The sequence below is a fragment of the Ammospiza nelsoni genome, chromosome Z (genome assembly GCF_027579445.1).
Source record: "Ammospiza nelsoni isolate bAmmNel1 chromosome Z, bAmmNel1.pri, whole genome shotgun sequence".
Taxonomy (NCBI): Eukaryota; Metazoa; Chordata; class Aves; order Passeriformes; family Passerellidae; genus Ammospiza; species Ammospiza nelsoni.
The window spans coordinates 9,239,579-9,264,805 of NC_080669.1; the positions used below are offsets into that span (position 1 = coordinate 9,239,579).

A 25,227-nucleotide genomic window follows, 5' to 3' on the forward strand; every position below is an offset into this window, starting at 1 on the left:
GCTCCAGCCACAGCTCACACCAGAGGGGAGCTGTGGGGAAAGCCCCTCAAGAGCAGCAGAGTCTGCAGGGGCTGTTGACATTTACCTCTCCTCCTGTGGCAGTGTCGAGTGCTTTAAAAACATCTCCAAAACTCCTAGAAACAAAAGAGAAGCAGAGAAAGGAGAAGCCATTTAGATCTTGCACTGAAAGCCAGCCCACACAGGAGATCTCTGCTGTAAATGCCTAAAAGCTGCAGGACTCTGGAAGCATGGAGATGTTCTGGACAATGCCTTCTGAGCACAATTAGAAATTCTGATCAGCATTGACAATCTAAGCCCAGTGCCTGAACATTTGCAGCTTGTCTGACTTCACGCTTGATACCTATTCCACCAGCAAAACACCTGATGCATAGTTTTGTAAAATTAGCATTGCTTGGACTTACCCACTGCCAATACTTTCCAGTTCAATGTATTTGATGATAGGATTTTCCATCTTCACCATTCTGCCTGAGGGAAACAAAATGCAAGATGTTCACTTTAAAGCAGAGATCCCACCTTCTCGGAGATACAAATGGCAGCCCCACTGTCTGGGGCTCTGAGCCCTCCCTTTGTTAGCCAGCTCTGAGGTGGCTAACAACAACAGGAACAGGAACTGGAACAACAAGAAAAGAACAGCACGTCCACAGCACAAGTCTGGCTGGCACAGAGACTGATTTCTTGCATCCTTTGAAGTGAGAGACCTCTTGGCAGCAGACACACAGGGAAGCACAGGGAGATGGATTCAGACTACACTGAGACCAGAAGAGAATACATACCAAAGCAAGTAAGTTTTTCCTCTAGAAACATTGAGGAGAGCTGGAACTAAGAGTGCCTTTGTTTGGTTGGGAATAAACACTGCGAGATTTAGAAAAGGTTTCCCACTTGCTAAGATTAAATGCACCTGCACATCCCGAATCAATTCCTCTGAACAGATGTCAAGTTCAGAACAGGAGGAATATTGCCAAGTGTTCCCATCTTTTCCACCTTGCAGCAGTTTGCCAATAGAATGCCTTCCCAGTTGTAAACCAGAGCAGCTCATGCCAGAACCAATCGCGACGGGGCTTTCAGCATCAGGACCCTCACCCTTTATGAGCAGGCTGAGCTCAAAGACGCCCTTGCCCGTGCCCCGTGTGAAGAACCACGCTGCTTCTCTTCACCCTGACAGCGCGGATCAGTCGCTCCCATTGCACTCGTCCTCTCGGCACCGCACACCTCCCCATCTTCCCAATTCAGCACGGCGGGCACGGGCACAGAGGGACAGCAGTGCTCCTCAGGCACCCCTGTGACACAGAGAGCTGCCCAGAGGAGCTGCTGACCCTCTTGTGAGTCCAGGCCGTGCGAGGCAGAAGCCGGCCCAGAGAAGGGGCTGCTGCCTCAGGCAGCTCCGTGCTGCAGCAGCCGGGCAGCAGCGGGACCCTCCCAGCTAAGGAAGGCTCCAGCCTCTGCAGTCCCTGCAGCCCTCAGGGCCGGGGCAGCGAGCACAACCAGGCTGGCAAAGGCCAAGCATGAGCACTGACAGGCACTGATGGGAAGAAGCCAGAGTGAGCCTGAGCCCTGTACAAGCTTTTGCCCCCATTCAGGACACAACAGGATGGGCTTTGAGATCAGCCCCACCGAGGTGTGGATCAGTGCCCTTTTTGTCCCAACAGGTGATGGTAGACACAGAATCCCCTGGGCTCTCTTCTCAACTCTACCAGGTCTTATCTGAGAGCACAGCACTGGCAGCTGTTACAGGCAAGAAGCAGATTCATTGGGTTGTGCTGCAGAATCACAAAGGGCTTGATTTGTTCTTCTAGAGACTGATCTCAGCAGGCCTTCTACCAGTGGCTAGAACTCAAGCAGTCACAGCCTTCTGCTGATGCAGGAACAATTCCTGCTTCTGCCTTTGGCAGAGAGGGAAGCCCAGGCAAACTCCAGCCAGTCTAAGCTGCCCTCTGAGGCAGCAGGAACACCCAGAGCTCTCTCTTGCTACCTTGGAGCAATGCCAGCACTTCTGTGACCCTGAAGTGAGGAGAACTCTTTGGTACAGCTGTGCTGACATGTGCACACAATACACTGTCCCTCAGATAAGAAAGACAGCAGACGTACTGTGTTGCTCCAGGGAGTCACCCGCCATCTCCTGTTGCAGAGCAGCAGCTGGGTCAGCATGGGAGGTGAACCAAGTGCTCAGGCTCCACGTCTTTGGCTGGGTAGCAAAGGCTCCTTGGGGCGGCATTGCTGCAGCAGCTTCAGTGTCAGAGTTGGTGTAGATCTGAGAGAAGAAATGAGTTGATGTCAGGAAGGTGTGGCAGAGATTGCCCTGAAATGCAAGAGAGATTGCCATTTGAAATGCAAGCCCTTAGGAAGCTGCTGTCTGCCACATGCAGAGCTCTTCAACTGGATTGCTTTGGATGTCCACTTGTGAAACCAAATGGTCAAAACCAAAGACTGATTTTACTCAAGTTCATAGCCACTTTCTTGTTCTAAAGGATGACTGCAGCAACGACCGCTCCACTTCCTCTCAAAGACTCCTTTCCCCCTCCTAGGTCTGCAGATACATTTGCAGCTCCTCATTCTAATGTTCTACCTCCTGCCATGAAATTCTCTTTTACTGCACCTTCCTCGGGACGTGCTTATCCTGCAGCATCTCTGGATGGTACAGTTCCTGGGCCTCATGCCAGCCTCGGGGCTCTTGGTTGCCCATCACTTGCTGGAACTCGCTGCAGGCTGCCAGGTAGGATTGCAAACCTTCCACCTCAAGTCAAACAGAACAAAGCAGTCAGAGACTACAGCTTGTCCCCGTCAGCCAGGAGTCATCGACTGGGAAGAAGTAAAGGACAGGAGCAGATTCACAAGGGTTACAGACAGCTTGTAGCCTGTATTCCAAATCTATGTGAGTGACCGTGTTCACCTGCAAAAACACCTCAAGAAACAAGGTCACCCGGAAGAAGCCAGCAGGAGTTCATTGGCATGACTGCTGGCTAAATGGCCAAGGGAGTAATGCCACTGTCTAGAGCATCAGCTGTGATTCAGCAGAGCAGGAAGTGTCCTTGAGAGCAGCTCTGACAGAGGCCTCATCAGGATGGCACTCAGAGGCAACACCCCACCCCCCTGCTGCTCTGCACTGCAAAGGCAAGGAGGGCAGAAACCACCCCTTGGGTGACTGCAGTGCCTATTGCTATTTCACTTGCTTTTCTAAGTCCTTTTACTCCTGAAGGAGGCGATTAATTTTCTCTTTGATGATTTCAATTTTTTCGTCTGGCCTCTTCTTCCTTGCCTTGATCCTAGCCTCAGTTTCCTGCAGTTGTGCCGGCACCTGTTTGTCCATGTTCTGTAAACAACAATGGAAAGGACTCTCTTTCATGAGTGGAGCGGCTGCCATTCTTTCATTCACCTGTTTTTGTTGACTGTCCCTCTGCATAGGGAGATTCTTCTCTTCTTGGATGTTTTCATTCCTCCTCTTCACTGCCATGTCACTCTGAGATTCAGGCAGCTCTGCTTGTGGTTCTACCTTGATGTTCTGTGCACACAAAAGCAGAGCAAGTGACTGGAAGCTGTCATCAGGCTCAGCTTTTCCCTCTTTTTGCCTCAAAATCACATGGATTCAGCCACTTCTTTCTGCTTCCCTACCCACATCTGCTTCCACTGTAACCCTCCTGTCCCAGGGCTGATCTCTGCAGATTCCAAGGCTCTGTGCTTCCAGTGCCTTTGGGATTCCTGGCCTCCTCAGCCCCAAGAGCTGTGGTTTATGCCCTTCTTCCTGCCCTTCCCTCTGTGCCCTGGCCAGTCAGGCTTACCTGGCCTTTCTCCTGTGGCTCTTCCACCTGCTGCCCAAGCTGCTCTTCCTGCTGTCGGGCTGGGAACAGCTCTCCCTGAGTCTGGCATGGCATCTCTGATGAAGCAGTCTGCTCCTGCTCTCTCTCAAGAAGCACCTGCACAGAAAGCGAGAGAAGATGGGTTTCAGCTTCCCATAGGACCTTTGTGGGCCAAGACTCCAAGACTGCTGGGCTCACACGTTCCCAAAGCACTGTGCTGCTGCTCTGCTGGGTCATTCTCTGTTTGAGGGGAGGCACAGATTCCAAAGTGACCCTGGCTCTACAATCAGGGGCCAACTAGGACTGAAGCTGCAAGAGCCTCTCAGGCAGCTGACAGGGAAGTTGGGGCATTTTCAAGGGTCTGGGGAGGGCTTCCCTCTGCTTCTACCATGTCCTGTTTGTCTCTCCTGAAGGGATGCGTTTAGGTGAGCATTGCATCTTCCACTGCTTTGGAGCAGAGCCAGGAAGATTCAAATAGATAGATAGATAGACAGATCTCACTTTTATAATCTCTCTTTACTGTACTGTGGGATTTACATTCTTTGAATGGAGAGAGATATAATTCTCTCTCCTAGGCTTTTGTTTAAGGAAGTGTAGTGAAAAAATTAGAGAAGAAGAGAAAACAATTATTATCTCTACTTGCTCTTCTTGCTGTTTAGTCCATGAAGAATGTGTTATAGCGATTGTTTACTGTAAGTGATTTGTTATTGCATTTTAGTGACAGTTGTTTGGATTGATTAGCTAATTAGATAAAAGACTGTGTGGAGACAGTCACTAGTTTTGCTTTAGTATCTTTTTAGTATAGTATTTCCATAGTATAGTTTTAACATAGTACTAGTGTAATATAACATATTATAAATATGCTTAATAAAGAATTTGTTTAAACTTCTAAACCACAGAGTCAAAGCACATTTTTCGCCACCTGGGGGTCACCCGGGATCAATAATGTTCTTTCTGTCGCTACACACATCATCACTTGGTAGCAGTGCCCCAATCAGAAGCCATCCTGAACTTGCTCTCCTGTTGCTTCGGTAACCCACACTCTTGGGGTCTCTGGAGCATGTGGGTCCTTATGGAATGCAATCAGACCCAGAGCGCTGCACAGGGAACAGCACTCTTTGTGCATCTGTGCTTGGGCAAGTTCTTCTCTTGCACTTGACCACACTGATGGTGCTAAAGTGGCTGGAATCAGAAATGCAGCCCAGCTCCTCCCACCTTCTCTAATCTCTGAGGGCCAGCTGGAATGCAAGCGCATTGATTTCCTGATCAAGTCCCAAACACAAAACACACTGATTCCCTGGGCTGCCGAAAAACACGGGAGCCGTTAACTTGAAAATGATAAGCAAGCCCTACTGGCTGGTCGGGCACCAGAACAGCTTGTTCTGCACAAACATCCCTGCCCCAAACTATGTGTTCCTGTGCATAAATACTGCATTATCCAGAACTGCCTCTTTGAAAACTAAAATTCTAGCAGAATTTCTGCCAGTGCTGTAAAAGGGCAGGAAAGATTGAGACAAAGCTCCCTTGCTCCCTGGAGAAGGAGAAATTGCACAAGGGTTTTCTTTCTATCAAACCAACAAATAAACAAAATAAGAAAGTGTTGCTCACACCAGTGTCTAAAGAACTTGGATGCAGTGAGGGGATGTCTGGAAGGGAAACAGCCCTTGTGCTGAGCTTTGGATCTATGGATCTAAGGCAGCAATCTATGGAAGTCCGCCTGAAGGTGCCTCATGAGCCCCCCCATTGTCCAGGCTAAAGCTCCCTCGGCACCTCCTCCCTGGCCTTGTGCTGCACCCCCTTGCCCAGCTCCCCTGTCCTTCTGTGCACACGCTGCAGCCCCTCCATGACTTTCTGCTCCCCAGGGCCCACAAGTGCACACAGCACTCCAGCTGTGGCCGCAGCACTGCCCAGCACAGGGCCACGCTCACTGCCCTGCTCCTGCTGCCCCACTGCTGCTGGCACAGCCACCAAGCCCTTGGCCTTCTTGGCCCCCTGGCCACACGCTGCCTCATCTTCAGCTGCTCAAGGCCGTCAGCCTGCCATCCTTCTTGCCCACGCAGCTCCCTAGCCACAAAGGTGCCTATTTCACTTCAGAAACAGCAGGCACCATTGCAAGATGGCCTTCCTGTTCTACCACCTCATGTTCCAAGTAGATATCAGCCACTGCCCCTTCTCACCAGCGAGGGCTCCTTGCTTGAGCTCCATGTGGCCTCTGAGCTCTGGGTGCAGCCTGTCCCCGCACTCGCTCAGCAGTTGCCGGGACACAACCGACAGGGCACTGGCACTGTGCTTGTTCAAGTGCAGACCCTGCAGGGCCATGACAGCCTCTGGCCTGCCCTCAGCCACTGCCCTGACAGAGTCTGCTGCATGTTCCGGGGAGGCTGAAGTGACATCAGCCTCTGCCTGCAGCTCAGCCGTGCCCTCGGTTGTTGCGGCGCTGGTGTTTCTGCGCCCAAGGCCCAGGAACCTCCACAGTATCTGCAACAGAAGGAAGGGCAGGAAGAGAGGGACGTTCCGTGGCCTGCTCCAAGAGCGGTGCTGGGCCGAACAGTGCCAGCAGGCCCAGCCCAGGTGGGGATGGCCGCAGGTACCTGCGCTGGTCTGTGGAAGCAGCCGTGAGTGGGGTCCTGCTCCAGTGTCCCATCCTTGCCCGCATCTGGCAAAGAGCGAGTGCAGCCAGAGCTGAGGGGCTGCGGGAAAGGCCGGAGAACACGACACAGCCCTGCACGGCCCAGGCAGGGACAGCCCCCGGGTGCCCAGGGGACGGCGCACAGCCAGCAAGGGCAGCCCCATCCCTCTTGCGTCCTGTCTGTGGGGACATCCATAGGGGCAGGGATGGGATGGGGCCAGGCCGGCCGCAGTCACCAGCCCTGCGGCCCAGATCTGCCACTCACCATCACGCACTGGCTGCAACTTCTCCGGCTCTGCAGGCTGCTGCGCTGGGAAGGCTGCAGGCCCTTTCTTTTTCTTCCCCCAAAGCACCCTGAAGAGCCTGAGCACTCGGCCTGCCATCCCGCTTTTTGGTCTCTAGGACACCTTTGAGACAGATGCCTGGGAAATCTCGGAGGTAGCAAGTCCCGCAGTCTGGCTGCAAGGCCAGCTGCAGGAATAGCGCCTCGGAATCGCTGTGGGTCAGTGACGAAAGAGCCGGCTGTGTGGGGCTCCTCACAGCACAGCTCTGGCACGTCCTGTCCTGTCACGTGCACCGAGCACTGTGGCGTTGCTTCGTCACCGCCAGCAGCCACTTCACCACGTGTCACAAAGGGCCCTGTTCCATTCCGTTCCATGGTAACCATGCTGCGCCGTGTCAGCAAGGGCCCTTGGACACGCTGCCAAGTGGGCTGCACCAACCCTGCCCCAAATGCCTCTGATTGGAACAAATCCATTGCCCCAAGTGTCTAAGACATCCTGGGACACACCAAGCCCAGCCAAGTGCTCAGGGGAGGACTCTCCACAGTGCCAGGCCAGCACAGCCCAGCTCCCTGGTGGCTCTGGAGCAGAGCAGCTTCCAGCAAGCACAGGGTAAACACATCTTGCCAAGAGTTAAAACTCACCAGATAGGGGAGGTGGCATGAATGTGTGCATCAAGGCCTTTGAATTCACAGCTCCCCAAGAGAGCTTTGGGGCACTTGGCTGGACAAACAGCATTCAGCTCAGACCTGTGCTCAAAGGTGGGCAACAAACCCTGCCACAGGTGCTTGGCTTGGTCTCTGCAGGCCCAGGCAGATGCCTAAGCTGCTCTTCACATCCTTCGCCTGCCCCTCAGCCAAGTGCAAGAACTGAAGGAAACACAGGAAGTCAAATGGAGACACTTGCACCTGTCTCTTTGGGGGCTCCTGGGGAAGCAGTTTCCTTGGCAATCAAGCCCCTCTCTTCCAAGGGCACTTCCCCAAATGTGTACATTTTCTGGGCAACACCAACCCACCCTTATGTGCGGGGTGCGGAGGTTCATGGGCATCACACCATAACCAATATGATCCAGTGAAGCAAAATTTATTATTCCTAAAAAGACTATCTATAATAAATCTCTACTGTCCATGCATCTCTAGCTAATACATGATTGGTTAATCCTAGCTGTTCACACATCTAAAATAGAATGCTGCTTGGATTATCTAAGTTTTCACGCATCTTGCTGGGTTTGTATGGCCCACCCATGGCTCACTTTCTCAAGCTTGCTGACAAACTTGCTGAGTCCTGATGACTCTTTTGCTTGCATCTTCTTCAAGGATATACCGACCCCATTTCTGAATATGTCCATAATTCATTCTTTGTGAACGTGTTCAGTGTCCATTATTACAAGCAGGCTGGATTCTGCATCGGTTGAATACGGCCCTTGTCTTGCAGAAATTCCTCCACATGCAAAATATCTTCAACAGTTCCCCTCTTTTGTTTTTGCAGAAGCCAGACTGATTTAAAAGCACGGTCAATTTCCTTTTGCACACAGCATAGTAAGCAAGGCACTATTAGCAGAACTGATAAAAGAATGAAATACAAAGCCAATAATATATAAAATTATTTATTCATTACATAGCCAAGAATACCTAATACCAAAGCATACTAAGTCCTTGAGCCAGCCTCTTATTCCCCAGGATTTTAGCCACTCATCAAAAGAATTCTAAACAACTGTCAGCTGTATCATGTTCTCCTTAAGCAATGACACTTGCTTGTCCATAGATTCAGAGTGCTCAGAGAGATTCATGCAACACATCCCTTCAAAATCTTCACACCCATCTCTCTGTGCTAGCAACAAAAACACTATTGCAGCCCTATCCTGTAATACAGCATGGTGTATGCTACCTACATCAGTGGTAAGCTCATTCAGTATGGCAGATGTAATGTTAATTTGTTTGTTTGTCCAACAAGCCAATCGTTTGAATTGTGTAAGGGCCTGTGATGAAGCTACTCCTGGTGTAAAAAGTGATGCCAGTAGAACAAAAGGCATATTCTACAATTCTACATTATCCTTACAGTCTCAGCCTAATAGATGCACAGTACGTTTTGGACATTGGAATTTGTGCCTGATGTCAAGCATCTGTTGCATGCTAGGGGCAAACAGTGTCAGTTTCCCAAAATAGCACAGTCCTCCTCATGCTTTCTCAGGAGTCTCAGGCTAAGCTTTATCTCCACAAATGAGAAAAACTCCAGGAGGTGACATCCTTGCAGATTTTGGTTTTAGGGATACAACCATGTCCAATTGGCTCAGTATGCCATGGTATTGTAATACCAGGAAGAAACAGGAGATATCCAAGTGCCGTCATCGCCGAGTCTTCCTGATTTCTCCCTAATCAGCTCTTTAACCCGGTGGTACTCATAGAACAAACAGTAATTTCCTGGCACTGATCCCAAAATATCCAATTCCTGTGGTCACTGACTTGTAGTATTTAAACCTTGAACGATTGTAAATGCCTGAATTCCTAACGGATTTCTAGAGATGCTTTGTTTTTCACACCAAATTTCTGTGATCATCCCATTTTGATTAGTGCACCAATTTGAACAGGCCTTACTTAAGTTGCCATAAATTTGAGCTCTGGTCTAATTTCCCAATTCTTCCATTGAGTCTAAAGGAATGCCAATTAAACAGGTGCCAAATCGATCCAAAGGTGGAGCTAGTGATAGGCAGAAAGATTCTTGCCTTGTTCTGTTAGCCTATGTAACCCTCATGTTAGCTCGCTGCTCTATCTTGTATACCCCCTGCATTTCATTAATCACTCCACTAAGCAACATGGTTAATATTTTCCAGACTGGTGCCATTGTCGCCCTTGTGGTCCATCACGCCTGTGCTTTGCCGAAACTGCTTTAGCTTGTTCTCACTCCAACTCTCTCAAGTGATGTGTTTGTGGTATTGCTATTCTTACTCTACATTCTGTAGCTATTATCTTGCTCTCTAGCACAATTTGATTTACTACAGCAATTAAAGCAAGTCTAAACTGCAATTGCAGTAACAATCTTTGCTTATATATTTCTATCAAAGATACATCTTAGAGAAAACTCTGATATCTTCTTGAGTTATGCCTTAAAAATTTAGCTAATGCCATTCTTGGGGTACTAGTGTTAAGTGTGTAAGAGCAGTTATTGCATATTAGGTTGGTAGGCTGAAATTTTTGCTTTTCCCTCGGACCACTGCTCAATTATGTTCTTGACAAACTTGTCGCCAAGTTTTTTAGTTACACTTGATACAATGAACTTTAAGGCATGGCTTACATGCACAACTATGCAGATATCAAGCATTTTCTATCTGATTTACAACTTGTGAGGGAAGTGAAGGTCCACGTGGCTGGAATCCAACGAACGCCTTTATCTGTAAGTAAGCCCATAGAACTTCTTCCTCTTCATTTGACTGTAGCTGGTCCTTGCCACACCCCTGTCCTGGACTTGTGAACATGACCTGAATGCCGTCAGGCAATTCCTCCCTTGGATTATCTGTGAGGGCATGATGCACAAGAATAGGTGCATCTTCCCTATCTCCTGTTGTTCTGAGCTAATTAGGCACAAAATTGGCTTTAGCTGTTTTCTCCTCAAGGGATAACCCTGGAGTTCCCACTTTTTGTTTTTGCAGCATGTCCTTGAACATCTGATGGGCACGCTCAATAATTGCCTGTCCAGTAGGATTGTGAGAAATACCAGTGTCACGTCAAATACCCCAAAATTACAGAAAATTGAATCTTAAGGAACACGAAGCAGGACTATTGTCAGTCTTAATTGCTAAGGGGATACCTAATATAGGAAAGCAATTGTACAAATGTTTCTCAACATGACGTCTCACCAGTTAAGAGAGTACCCTATAAAACACAAGCATAGGTATCAATGCAAACATGTACAAATTTTTCCTGACCAAATTCTTCTACATGAGTTACATCCATTTGCCATAACCGCAAGGGCTGAGTACCCCTAGGGCTAACACCATGCCTAAACCAATGCCATCTCGTTGACCGGGCAGGGCAGGATCACGCAATACTAGAAGCATCAGTAAAGGGAATAGCAAATTGTTTACCCAACATTTCTGCAGATTGATGAAGAAATGCATGGGAAGTTTTGGTCTGTCAGCCTGTGCCACTTCCCTGTCACCTCAGGGCCACCATGGCCCTCAGCTGCCCCACAGCCCTCAGCCCCAGCAGCAGCTCAGGGTCAGCGTCCCTTCGGCGCCACCGCCCCCTCAGCCCCCTCAGCCCCCTCTGTCTCACCGTCCTTCAGCAGCTCCTCAGGGGACAGTGCCTGGGGCCAGCGGCAGCTCCCACCACTCCAGGGACAGCTGGGGCTGGAAGTGCTGCTCCGCCCGCACCGGCCGCCAGCTTGGACCCAGCACAGGGACAGGGGACACAGGGGGCACAGGGGCAAAAGCAAGAGGTGAAAAAAGGCAGCCGAGGGGGGAAAGAGGTAAAAATGCAGCCTAGGCTTACACAGCTCAATCTATGCATCTAAATTTCCACATACCTCTAACTAAATAACTCAGCATATTTCTAGATCTATATCTAAGCATCTAAATTTAAGCATCTAAATGTAGGTGTCTAAATGTAGGCATCTAAATGTAACTCTATTAATTGTATAAATGTAGATCACAAAATCTAGAAATGTAACTAATTCAATCCCATCTAGAACAATAGAGATCAATTTAACTATATAGATGTATATATATGCACATATAAACACACCTCTGTAAATCTATAAATGCAACTATATGGATATAGAAAGAGAATTGTAGAAATCTATAAATCTATGTGTACACTAAGGGATTCCACCCGTCTGATGCTCACAGGCTCTGCCTCTGGTCCTTCTTCCCATGCAGGGCAGCCCTCCTGGCAAGGCAGATTAGCTGGAAGTCTGGGAAGCAAAGGGAACACTGGGTCAATATTGGCCTCTCTGCATCATTTGTCCTCTTGGAAGTAACTGTCCTTCTATCAAAGTCTGTAAAAGATGAGCCGAAAGGCAAAATCTCACTTGGCAATTTGAAGCCTGCTCTTCAAAGAGCCAGACTCCTTCCAAGAGTTTATAACTTCTGAAGTTTTGAAGTATCCCAATACACTGAAAGCCCTCATTGTATTGGAATACTTTTGCGGGGCCAAGGGCCCCCATGAGGGCTTGAAACACAGACAGACTCAGCTGCCACAAAGAAGCCCAGCCTGGTTCTTTCTCTGTGCTGACAGAGAGACCTCAGTCCTCACTGAAATGGCTGAAGCTGAAGGTGCTGGGAGCTGAGTTATCAACTAGCACCATTCCCTGCCATCTACAACCTGCCCTCTGCAGTGAGCCACAGCTCCTCCAAAACAACCGCCAGCTCTGGGATGAACAGCTGGGTGACAAACGACCGGGTAATTTTGGCTTAGGAATTTATGTATTAGCTTACGGGCATTGTTAGTGATTATAAGTATTTAGAAATAGCATCAGTTAGAACTCTTGTAGCTGCTTGTAATATAATAGAATCTATCAGCACTGTGTTGCTCATAGAAACAGTAGCATAATGAATATAATATCTATGCATCACTTATGGAAACAATTGTGTGATGAATGTATTGTGTTATAGACCCTAGCAAAACATAATGGGAAAAAAGGCTTGTGTGTAACTAAAATCAGTGTAAGGCTGTCCACTGACCAACCTGTCCAAGTGATAAAATAACCCTGACACAAACCAGAGCACCAGAGGACAATTAGAGAATACCATGTGAAATTTAGGGAGAACCTACTAAAGCCTTATCAGAGGGTGTGAAACATCAGGAGACACAAGCAGAAATAATATATGTTGACCTGATGCAAAGGATGTCATGCAGTAAAACTGAGTGCGAAGCAATCAAGCTAAGGAGTTCCCAAAACATCAGAAAATTCCCAAGAATGCTTGAAAAATTCATGAAACACATGAATATACTTGCCTCTCAGCAATGTAACACCATAAACCTAACACCGTCACTTAGCACCAGGTGTTGTTTGGGTGTTAGCCCCGAGCACCACAGTGCTGCAAATATTGTCTTTTTTTATCCTATTAGTATTATACATTTTATAATTCTAAGCAGTGAATTCTGTTTCTCACAGCTGTGAAGGAAAGAGCTCCCTAACAGGACTGCAGGCAGCACCAGCTTTGCTCAAGGATGCAGACCCCAAGTGCTCTCTCTCTCCTTTAGTTCTCACTAACTTTAAGGGGTGATTTCAGATTTTCCTTGAGCTCCTGGATCTGTGACTAATGATTTCCTTGGCCTCAGAGCTTCTGCTGCTTGTATTTTTAATGTATCTCACTACAGCTATCGGCAGACTGGCACTACATGGATTTAATGCTTGGAGACAAAAAGCTCAGACTTCTACACTGACCTTTTGCTGGGCTTTTCCTCTCTTGCTTCAAGAGTCACTCAGGGTTGCCTCCAGAGCACTGACATCCTGCAGCAAACTTATCCACGGACATCAGCACAAAACTGGGACACCTGGCTTGGTGACACAACTGCCACCAGGTCAGGTTTATTCCCTGCTCTCTTGCCCCAGCAGAGGACTCAGTGTCAGAGCCTCTGGAGAAGCGTGGAGGGCAGGGCTCAGGCAGGTTGTGCCCATGCAGGATTTGAACTCAAGGCACCAGGAAGCACCAAGCCTGCAGACAGGAACTCAACCCTTCTCATCTCCCTCACTGCCAGAGGCAGGCTCAGAGCAGCCATCTCACCCCTCTCTAAACCAGTGGGGGCTCTGTCCCTACCAAGCTCCTCGGGCTCCTGGGAATTGTTCCTGCGGCTCTCGGTGCCAGGCAAAGCTCCCTCTGCTGCAGCTCTGCCCACAGGCTCCCCTCCTGAAGACTCAGGGGCAACAATAATATTGCCCTTGAAAGAGAAACAGAAAGGAAGAAACCCTTCTCACCACTTACACAAAACACCTGGTCCAACAACTCCATGGCTCACACACTTAATCCCTTCTTCCTAACAACAACTCTGGGACCCAAAGCCCTTCAACAGTCAGAAAAATTGACTTCTCAAACACAGTCCAAAAGCTGTCAGAGCTGACAGTGTTGAACATGGGGGTGACACTGAACACATGGAATGGCTGCTAAGCAGGAGTCCTGCCAGCTCCTGGCAAAGGGATGTGCTCCTTCCTCCACAGCCCTGAGCACAGAAGTCTCATCCAGGCTGCAGCACACATCTCTTCCCACAGAGATGCCCAAGAACAAGGGGAAAGAGCTCTGCAACATGGACAGCAAGACTGGCCAGTTTGCCCAGCTGAGGATTTCCCAGATGGAAACTGGACTGCAGGCAGCAGCTTACTGAGAGGACAAGAAAGCTGCAGCTGCAGCCCAGCCCCAGCCACGGCTCTGGGAGCGCCCACACGCACGGCAGGGCTCACACAGCAGCAGCAGCAGCAGCAGCAGCCCAGCCCTTGCTTTGCCTTGGCCTCCCCACCCAAAAGAGGCACAGCCCACATCTGCTGCTGCAACAGAGGCACCTCTGGCATGCCCCTCCCTGCACGGGACACGGGGCCTTCAGTGCCACTTCTCCAAACATTCTTCTCTTCTTTCCCATCAAACAAAGCCTCTTAGAACCTACAAAGCTTCCACTTCCTCACCACAAATGCTCCTGCATCAGGGGTTCTTCCCAGGAAAAGGAGCACCCAAACTTGGCCAACACAGGCTCACACCTTGCCATCCTTACTCATGGATGACATATTCATTCCCTCTTCTTTAGGAAGTCATGCTTTACCAGGCAAATACTTCCTTGTCCATTCACAGCTGAACTCAAGAAGCTTTTCCTTCTCAGCCATGCAACAACATTCACAAGTTCTCAGTCCAGCCCCTTTCTTCCCTGCCCAATGCAGTTGCCCAAGCAGAGGGAGAAAACATCTCCTCCAGTGTCTCAAACACCATGTCCAGATCCAGTGGTGGCAATTCCTCTTTCTCAGGAGTATTCCACAGCCAGCTGTGGCTGTCCATGCTGCAGAACCTACACTGGTGGCTTGAGTGCTGGGGGCTGAAGTGTCTGGCCTGGCTGCAAGAATCCAAACACATTGGTCAGGCTCCAAAATGTGTCTTTGGGACGCAGAGCTCTAGTCCTGCCTTGGATCAAACATCACAGGAAGCACACAGCAACCTCCGTTCCAGAAATGTATTCAAACTTCCCAGGGGATTGAAGGAGTGAGTTCTTCCTCTTAAAAATATTTATCCAAATTGACATGTACATAGATTAAAGCATGGACCGGAATTCTGATATAGACACACACAGAGACACACACACACACAAACACCCTAGAATCACAGCTTTGTGCATCTTCCCAGCAGCTTTGGGATTTGGCTACATTTGGTTTCTCATCACAAAAGACCACAGAAAATGGATTCACCCAGGAAGAGCCCAGATCTATAGACATGCATGCTAAACTTGTACTGTGAGTTTATTCTGTAAACAGCCTTGGGGGTGAGGCCATTATCTTCAGCTGCAGCTGTTGTTGGGCACACAGAGCTCATTTCAATGGCACGGCTTGATTTGCAGGGCAGACAGTCTTAAACATCTGCAATGTCCTATCAGAGTCCCAGTTTGGCTTCATTCAAAGAAAGAGGAGAGTGCACCTAACACTGACCACTTGTTAGGCAATATCTTTCACCGTGCCCTTGTACCCCTACAGAGAGTCTGTCTACAAAATGCCCAGAACACCCTCCAAACCTGCAGTGAGGACCGGAAAATGAGGCAGAGAATCTGTCTGTTTTCAAGGTCCCCCTTCCTAGGCAACTTGACACTTTCTACCTGCTTCTCACTTGACATCTACCCATGATAGGGTAGATCTGCAGGAAAACACTTGAAAGGGTCATTAACCAGGAGCTGCTTGAAAAGCAAGGTTAGAAGCTCTTTCCCTCCCTGATGGGCTGCGGGCTGGCAAGTGCTGCTCTGAAGATGTGCAGCTGCTCCTCTCTGGAGAGGCCAGGGAAGGGTTGTGATGGTCTATGGGTACCAGAGGAACGATGAGCTCAGGTTGGCATTTTAGCTCCCTGGGAATAAGCAGAATGAAGAGCTCACAGTGGAGATGAAATTTGCCTGTTCCTGGCTCCTCTGATGAAACGCCAAGAAGTCCAGATGAAGCAAACACCTTCTCCCAAGAAGCTAGGAAAACCTCAGAATCATGAGCACCTGCACTTCACCTGGAATGGCGTGGAGGCAGCTCTAAATGCTCGGGTGAGGCAGCACTGAGGTCGTGGTATGAGAGCACTGTGTAGCAGTGAGGGAAGGAAAAGGGAAGCAAAGGGAAGGCTGGGTCACTACTGGTCTTTGGGTGTGCTTCCCTTGGCAGCAACTGTGCTTCTGTCAGGGAAAACAAAAGCTTCCTGAATTGTTAAAACTTAAAATCACCAACAAAGACTCTCTAACTAGTCAAAGTTAGAAAGTGCTATGTTCATTACGCTGGCGGCCGGCACAGGGGAGGATCATTCCTGAAATGCATGACCGCTGGCCGGGCTTGGCTCGGCACGGCACAGCACAGCAGGCTCCAGCAGGACAGGGAAGGGCAAGGCAGGCAGGGAAGGGCAGGGCAGGGCACTGGGAGCAGTGACAGGCTCTGTCCACATGCTGCATCCCATGCCTGGGTAACCATTGGGGACAGAGAGCAAGGACACTGCTCTGGCTTGGCTGGGGAAAAGATGAAAAGCGGGACTCAGAAAATAATAATTTGGACTGCTATTTTGCAGACTAGCTGGTTTCATCTCAGCATGTCCTCCTGTCTTTGGCAGAGTTGGCACATTTCTCGTGATTTGGAGTCAGCTACAGCAGCAGGAAGGGGCAGCAATTTTGTCAGCATGGATATCAAAGCCAAAGTGCTGCCCCATGGGTGGATGTTGCTTTCTTCAAAGCATTTCTGGCCTACAGTTACAGTGACCTCACACTGGAGTCTTCCCAAACAGCGTTGCTATTTTCTTTCCTCAGGAATCACCTTTTCCTGTTCTTCCCCTTCTCTGGGGAGAGCTCCAATGCAAATGCCTCCTGCAGCCAACTCCTGTCACTGTAGACTGACAAAGGACATCTTGCAACAGAGAGAGATTCCCTAGAGCTGCTGTGGGGAGCTAAAGGGGGAAGCTTTGTCCTTAGTCTTGAAGTCTTGCTGGGGAGCTGCTTGTGCTCTGGGGGACAGACAGCAATGACTTTTATCCAAGCATGCAGGTTCATTTCTGAGCTTCCTGACACAGCACAGAGACTTTGGGGTTGTCGTATTGGCAAACCAATTTCAGCATGGGCACTTCTTGAAATGCTTCAATTATCCTTTTTTTCGCTTTTCTGTAGAAATATTGTGATCATCTATTCCTTCCCGAGGATCTTTTCCTGCTTTTTGGAGAGCTAATTTTTTTGCCCTCCCAGATCAGGCTAATTCCCAGGGCTCCTTCCCAAAGTGAGGTGTAGCCCATGGCCTCCAGTCTTCAGCTGGAACAGAAGGAAGCACAGAGTTTGCTGTTGTGGGAGAGGAGCTTCTCATTCCTGCCTGCTTTCCCTTTGGTACAGGTTGGTGTGTTCTCATTTGATAAAGGCAGGTTTAAACTCTGAAGCAGTTGTGTTTCAATCTGCTCCCTTCTCCAGCTCTTCTGTGGGTATCCTTGGACAAAAGGCCTCTTGGTGGGAGCTCCCTGTGGCAGCTTAAGGAAGGAGGTTGATATTTCAGGGTTGTGACTGCTGAAAGCAGCTGGTTTTTCGAGGTGTCCAGAATTGGGAGTGGCTCCTTTTCTCACTTGCCTGCAGAAAAGGAAGTTGCAACGTGGGTATTTCATTTGTGGAGATGGCCGCCAGGGGTGTTTGCCAAGAGATGGGCTGGCAGAGAGGCAGGTCTCGTGCTAAACTGGCTGTGTGTTTGTTTTAATATTGGGGAGGGTCAGACATGCAGACACAGACACCATCTGAAGGAACAGTGTAATTTTCTGTAATGCAAAAGAACAAAAAAGAGTCAGGAAAGAATAAGCTAAGCAAAGCACCTCAGCATTATTACAAAAGGGTGCCTCTGGTTATTAAGGAAGATACATCACCAGGTACCACAATGCTTTCCCCTTCATCCAGTGCTGCACGTCAGCTGGGGGAAGCTGTCCCAGCCAAGCCCTGCAGAGCCACGGCTGGGAACAGGGAAATGCTCCGGTGCCTCCACCTTTGCCGGCCACGAGGCTCCCGAGTGCACTGTGAGAGTAGCCCGGCTCCGACAGTGCTGGACGAGCAATGTGCCAGAGCTTCTGCTGGGGCACAGCTGATTTCATTCTCCTCTTGGTTTTCTCCCCGAGCCTGCCCAGGGCTCAAGGAAGAACCAAGACCAGGTGTGGCCTTGTCCGTTTTCCTCATGCAGAAAGATGCAGACATGCTTCACCAGTGAATGGAGGCAACAATATTTTTGACACTAATACTTGGTTAAGGAGGAGATATGTGGAACGCTAGGTTGGAAAGATCATCTAGAGGGCAGCTTTGGCTCAGGTCCTGTGGTTGAGGCTTCAGTCAGGGTTTGTTATTCAGGCCTTAGTCCTTTGGTATTTTGCGGTGCACATCAATGCTGTGCAGAGCTGGAAACAAACAAGTCTGTCTTTAGCACATTTGAGACAGGGAACAGGATTACCCTGCAAGGCCAGGCTAGGGCCAAGAGCAGAAGGCCAGCAACCTGCTTTTGCCCACAGGCAGCCCTGCAGAGCAAGCAGCCACTCCTGCCCAGGGGCTGAGGTGCCCGAAGCTGCCTCCCCGCTGTGCAGCTCTGCAGAGCCCGCGGGGCGCAGGGTCCTGGGCAGCCAGGGCAGCCCGGCTGCCTTGGAGCGCAAGGAGTGGCCCAGAGAGAAGCTGCTGCCCTTTGCTTTGGAACTGTTCCTCAGAGTCTTGTCATTAATCCACAGTGTCTGATCTGTTTTCTTTTCCTCTCCCAAATTTAACAGAGATTTTTGAGTGAAATTGACTGATGTAGCTTCTGCTGCTGGTGGTGGTGCTTTTGTCTGCAGTGAGGGCAGGTGATTTGAACCAAGGACAGAGTCGATTGTTAACACCCCAGCTTTGCCAAGTCAAGAAAACCATTCACAATTGGGCAGCCAGTGGTGAGCAATTTTCCTAGTTTTTGGAAAGCTCCCACCTTAAGAAATCCACGAGCCCCTTAAGAAATTCAAGAGATTTTCCTCCATGAGGATACCAGCAGTACCATGATGCCAGTGTTTTCCACCCTGTTTTCTGTGTCTTTGGCACTTTTAAGATGTCCTCAGTGCCCAGCAGGAATGAAATGACCTGTGATCATGTGATTTGAGAGCTCTGTGTTGTTCGTTGCCACATGAGTGTTCATGACTAGCTGGACACACCAGCCGTGGCTCTGTTGAGTTAAATTCATCCCAATTTTGTGCAAACAGCAGCCCTGAGATGCTGAGAAGAGCAAGCGCAGTGGGTGGGTGTGCATGCACACGCCTGGGGGCTGACTGCTGTGTGGGCAGAAGGTTTTGCACTGTTGTAATTCTTCGCTCTCCCAAGCTGGACGAAGAAATCAAATCTTTATTAAATTAAAATACATAAATCTAAATGAAATGAAAAAGTATCAAAATGAATGAAGCAATACCTCTTAATTTATCATGGATGTAATTTAACATCTATACACTATTGCCGGCCGGGGGTCCCTGTACAAATCACGAACGGGACGGGACTGCTGAGGAACGCGCCTCGAGCTGTTTGTTTTCCAGCATCAGTCTCATTACTTGGGTCTGACTATGGGAAGATGCCAGCGGCTCACATCTGTGGCAGCAGGCAAAGAACTTAATGGCACAGCTTACTTGAAAAATTTTTTGACCAATCACACAAAGCGGAAGCATACTGACAGTAGTTCTATCCAACCACTATAAGCACACGTACCTTTTGTTAAAACAGTGCTTGCTTCTTTTGAATACTATACCTGCTTGTAAGCCTTAAAGCACAATGCACTGAGCTCCATTATTAAGCTGAGAATTTCCTAATATCTTGCTAGAGATACTTTTTTGAAGGCTAACGAGTTATTCTAGCCAAGCACTAACACACAGGCCATTTTGCTATTTCTCCTTACTTTTTTACTTCTATAACTCTTGTGCTGACAAATCCTATGGCTGCTGCTTAGCTCCAACCGCAGTTCGGCTTTCTCTGAGCTCTGCCTTTTGTAGCTTTCCCAAAACCCCCTGATTTGAAGGATTCCCACAACTCCCCCTCTCAGTACAACTAAAAAGAAACCTTTGTATTCGTGTCGTTTATTAACTACCTTGCATTTCATAGCTTTACTGCAGCATACCTGCTTATTACTTGCTTAAATCATCCTTTTTGCTCGCATCAAGCCTTGCTATATTCCAACACAGCAATTTTAATGCTGTGAAAGTCCAGTTAGTTCAAAAGGCAAAAGTCATGTCTGATAGCAATTACAAGTCATTGTTCCAAAAAAGTCTCGCCTGTTCCAAGGTCTTAATTCAAAACCTCCCTCCATGTCCATACCTTCATCCACCATCTGTGTGAGATTTCAAGAACTCTCTGTGAAACCATTCCCTACCTCTCTCTCTTGTGTGATAAAAACTTCTTTGTTCATTTTTTCCATCATATGTCACACACACCAATGTATGCAAGGTATTACTACTAGTACCACTACCAAAACACCCAATCCATAGAGACCTATTCTACAAAGTTCCCCTCAGCCAAGGTTCAAAGCTCCATCCTTGGAACAAATCATCTAACCATGACCCACCGTCTTCTTTTTTTGGAGCTGTCAAATCTTTCAGCTTTTGTATGCTTTTCTGAATGGATTCAGAGTGATCAGACAGGTTCATGCAACACAATCCTTCAAATTCCTCACAACCATGTCCATGTGCCAGTAAAAGAAAATCAATTGCTGCTCTGTTCTGTAAGGTTGCATGTCTGACAACACTAACATCAGTCATCATGTCTCTAATTCCAATGCAAGTAGCACTGTCTTCTTTCTCCAGCCAACACCCCAATCTCTATAATGGTCTCAATGCCTCACCCGAGGCAAGTGGATGCAGAAATAAATTTGATGTAACTCATTTAGCAGGGCCCTAGGTCTGAAATTGCTATTACACTTTTCTTTATAATGATGGGCAAATCTTTTTTCTCTGTATTTTCTCTTGATGGCTTTTTTAACGATAGGTGCTATCCCAGTGAGTTGTCTGATGCTAGATGGGCCACCTTTAATTTTTGAGGAATTCCCTGTCAGGCTTCACCTCCACCAATGAGCCAATATTCTGTTACTAATTGTCGTGGGGCTTCATCTAGGTCATCTGCTTGTCAGCAGTTTCACCCTTAGGGGACACTGGGGTAGTACAATTGCACCACAAACTTGAGTATCTGTCCACAGGATGATGGGGAGTAACATTTAACTGTGGATCTCCCTGGTACTGAAAGGCAGCACAAATTTCCATTAGAAATGAACCAAGAATTCCAATTCTTGAGGTTCAGAAGGTGCTCTAAGCAGATCAGAGGCCCAATGATGCCAGCTGGTTATGGGATTGGTCTCGTTGGCAGCCTCACACCAATATTTGTCACGATTGGCTATTGGCCATTCCTTGGCTGGCACTGGCACACCGACCAAACAGGTCACCAAGGGTTTGTATGGGCTCAAATTGGTCAAACATATGGTGTCTGAGCCTGCTGACTTGGCTAAAGCAAGGTAAACATTCATTTTTGGTTGATCTACAGGCATATATGCACTGCAAAAGCAAGCAAGCAAAACCAACAAGCGCCAGTATATCATTTGATCAAACTCCATGTTTCTGTTCAGCTGCTTTTTGGCAAAAGCTTCCCCATCTCTTTCAGTTCTCAAGCAAATCTTTTAGCACTTGTTCAGGAACTGGCCAACTATAGGGCACTAAACGGTCCCTCTGACCTTCAGTTTTTACAAACTTGGATATCTTAGAATTCTTTTGAACAAAACGGACACCATGCTTTTGCTGAAAGAGCTCTATGATACAAACAATTTTCACAGTCTAAAGAGCAGCAATCAAACTCTAGATTTGTAGCTTTCACAGGTTGAACAGGGAATGTCTGGCATGAACTGTAGTTTCTCTGTGTGGCTCACGTCTGCGTGCTCATTTCCCTGCTGGTGGAATTGTCGGTGCGCTCTTGTGTATGAGATGGTTTCACATCCTTCGCGGGGACCCACTTAGGTCTGGCACCTGTGCAAATAAATACAAGCATACCCTTTGCCCCAAGTGATTAGTGCAAATGGTCCTTCAATTTGTCCAAACTCAAGGTTTCTAATCAAAACGGGAGCATTTTCTTTCAGTTTTGCCTGTGTGCTGTTTGAAAAGTGCCTAAAAATGGGAGGATTAGGTGCTACAAATGATCTATTCAAAAGATAAAGACATCTAAAGCTTTGCTCTACCTTATCAGAGGTGTTGCTTGGGCCACTCCCCCTTTTTTGACCATTTAAGGGTTTTAGAGTGTGGTGCATCCTTTCAACAACTGCCTGACATGTGTGGGAATAGGGAATTCCAAAAGTGTGGCAAACACTCCTGTCCATCAGAAATGTCGCCAATTTTTGAGCTCTGCATGTGGGGCCATTTGACGGTTTTTACCTCGTGGGGGATCAGTCTGGCGAGCTCTGGACCCCAGTGACACTGACAAGGACAAAGCAAAAGATGAGAGGCGCTCTTTCTTCTCGGGACCAAAGTCGCACAGCTTTAATGGAGAAAAACTCCAAGAGAGAAAGGGAGCATCCAGGAGAGGAACGAGGATGTCCAGGAGAGGAATGAGAGTGTCCACCTCATGGCAGGAGATTTGTAACCCTAGGGGAGGGGGGCAGTAGAAAGGAACTACCATAGGTCAACATACGTAAATCACCACACTGTAGTTTTCTGCATAAATTGCTGAACTTGTTGCAAACAAAATCCTAAAATTTCCCCAAACACAACCATTCAGTCCCAAATGATCACAATGAGGGAGAAAAACCACACAACCCCCCTGTATACCCAGGCACCAGGTGTCACAGGGAGTACCAACCCCTGCAATTACAAAGTCCACACACACAAGCTCACTGGGAAAGGAGTATCTCTTTATGAGGGGACAGAGTGCTCGCTTTTCTCAACAACCACTCACCATCCACCACATCAGCATCCACCCACATCATCTTCCTCAAAACATACCCACTGAAAACACAACCACAATTACATCACACAGGAAAAATTGCAGCAATAAAACAGCATTTGCTCAATTCAAACCCAGAATTTCTAGCAGGTCCTTATTGACACAGCAAATCCTTTCTGCTGGCAGCCAGACCCAAACCCAAACTGTACAGGCGTACGTTGTGCGCAGGACATCTCTGTGTGACTTAGGAACAGCCCTTCCCCTGCGTTCTCCTTACGGGTTACTTTATACAGAGTTAAACATTCCCTTTCTCCACAGTCCCAGCAGTCTTGTCTGTCCCCTACGAGGAACAGCCCAGACCAGAGGTGCCTCCAGGAAAGGAATGTCCTGGCAGTGCCCAGAGACGTCCACAGCGCGGTTGTTCTTGCTGGAGCAGAGAAGCGTTCCTGCCACGGTCACCAAATGAGGTGTGGAATAGAACTCACCACAGTTGAAGTTAGAAAGTGGTGTGTTTATTACAGCGCCAGGCACAGGAGGAGTTGTCTCCTAAAGACATGTGTGAAGAATCACTGTCTCTCTACTCATCTAAAATGAGTACACATTCATATAATTCCCAAAAAACCTAACACGTATTCATTAGGTAACATTGCGTACCCCCCTCTCTACTAAAATGTATTATAATTGTGTCCAAAGTTCCTTCACATTTCTGCAGTCTTTCACTTCAAATGGGTTGGTGGGTTTTAAAGTGGGGAATGGTGTCCTTCTGATGAAGGCTAAGATGTCTTCCTCAATTTGACCTCTTTACTTATGACCTGATGGCAGGCTTTTACACTTCTTGCCTATGCTGAACTTTCGGGGCCCAGGTGCAGGCTCTGGTCCTCTTCTTTGTCACAAAGAAATCCGCATCCCATCCTGCTTCTTTAAACATAGTAAAGACAAGCAAGTGATATATTACCCTAGCCTCAACTACCTTACCTGCAAAACATTAACTATTCCTCAGTATTTCTACTCTTCTTGCTATACTCTTTCCCCTTAACTAAATCTTGCTGAAATTTTAACTCCTCCAGTTCTTTTAAATCCTTGATCCATTGGCCTCATATCACACGCCAGCCATGTGTGAGCCGATACTATAACTGGGAAATTCCACTCCTGAGCAGGAAGTATAAAGCCTGGTTCTGAGCTGGAAGGGTGAGAAGGGTGAAATGCACATGGTTTTGATCCAGGGGATGTCCTGAAAGTGCACTGCCTACCTGCCACTGCTGCAGAGAACCACGCTCCACCTCCTGCTGCTGCTGCACAGATTTTTAGCAACCCAGGGGTTGCTGTGTATTTTTTGCTACCACAAATAATGGAATCATTTTGCTTTGGAAGTTCAGTTTTGTCCTGGGTCATTTTGGGCATGGGCCTCCTACTGAACCTGTGAGAAAAACTGGAATGGACCTGCAGGACACTCCTATTCTTATGTCAGTAAATTCTGAGAAGTGATTTAGGTATCAATAAGTCAATAAGTATCAGTCAGTAAATCAAATAATTTGGGGGAATATTTAGCCTGTGAGTTTCAGCAAAGTATTGAAAATGTCTTAGATCCATGGATACACATTAGTAAGAGAGATTGCTGGGTGTGCACATATCAGGGAAGTGATTCCCCACACACCCAGTGCTGAGATCAAGTATTGCCTCTCTTCTAACCCTGAGCTGGCAGCAGGGATCAGGCCCGGTTTGGCAACATTTATTTTGAAGACTTCTGTTCAGCAGGTAAGAATGGTCCAAATGAAACCTTTCCAGCTGTTTCCCTTTGGTTCACCTGTTTGAGGGCTAAGATTCTGTGCTGCAGGTGTCCTGGGTGTGTGCAGAGCAGAGCAGCCCCAGAAAGCCCTTGGCTTGCCCACCAGTTGTCATGCCTTGTTGCCAGGTGTGCCCAGCTCTGGCAGGAGAAAGAGCCCGCAGCGCAGTGGGCACCGTGCCCTGCCCAGCCGGGGCTCTCTGGCACAGAGCAGCAGCAGCGCCAGCACCGTTCAGCCCGCTCCTGCCTTGGCTTCCCCTGGCACACAGAAGCCTCTGGAAATCAGCACCGCCAGCAGCGTTCCCAGCTTGGAGCAGCTGCTGCTGGTGGGCAGATGCTGCCAGTTCGACTGCTTCCAAAGGGCAAGAAAGGCACAGATGTACATGCACCAGAGCCCTAGGCATGTCCAAGAAATGGGCAAATATGTGGGGAGATTTGTTAGGAAGCATTTCAGCTGTGATGCCAACAGTGGCTTCTCTCCTGGTTCTGTGTGTTCTAGACGAGCAATGCAATGGTTGGCTCTGTCAATTAAGAAGTAGATGTTATGTGGATGTTCAAATGTGTAGTGATGATATTGTAATATATCCTCCCATTATCCTCTTTCCCCTCCCCTTTGTAATTGCCTTGGTAGTCAGGGCATTTGGGGAGG

The 25,227-nt window shown here is 48.2% G+C and overlaps 1 pseudogene; it reads left to right on the plus strand.

Annotated features, from left to right (window-relative positions):
• The window catches only part of LOC132087020 (serine/threonine-protein kinase PAK 1-like), a 353,184-nt pseudogene that overhangs the window by 234,512 nt on the left and 93,445 nt on the right, over positions 1-25,227 (plus strand).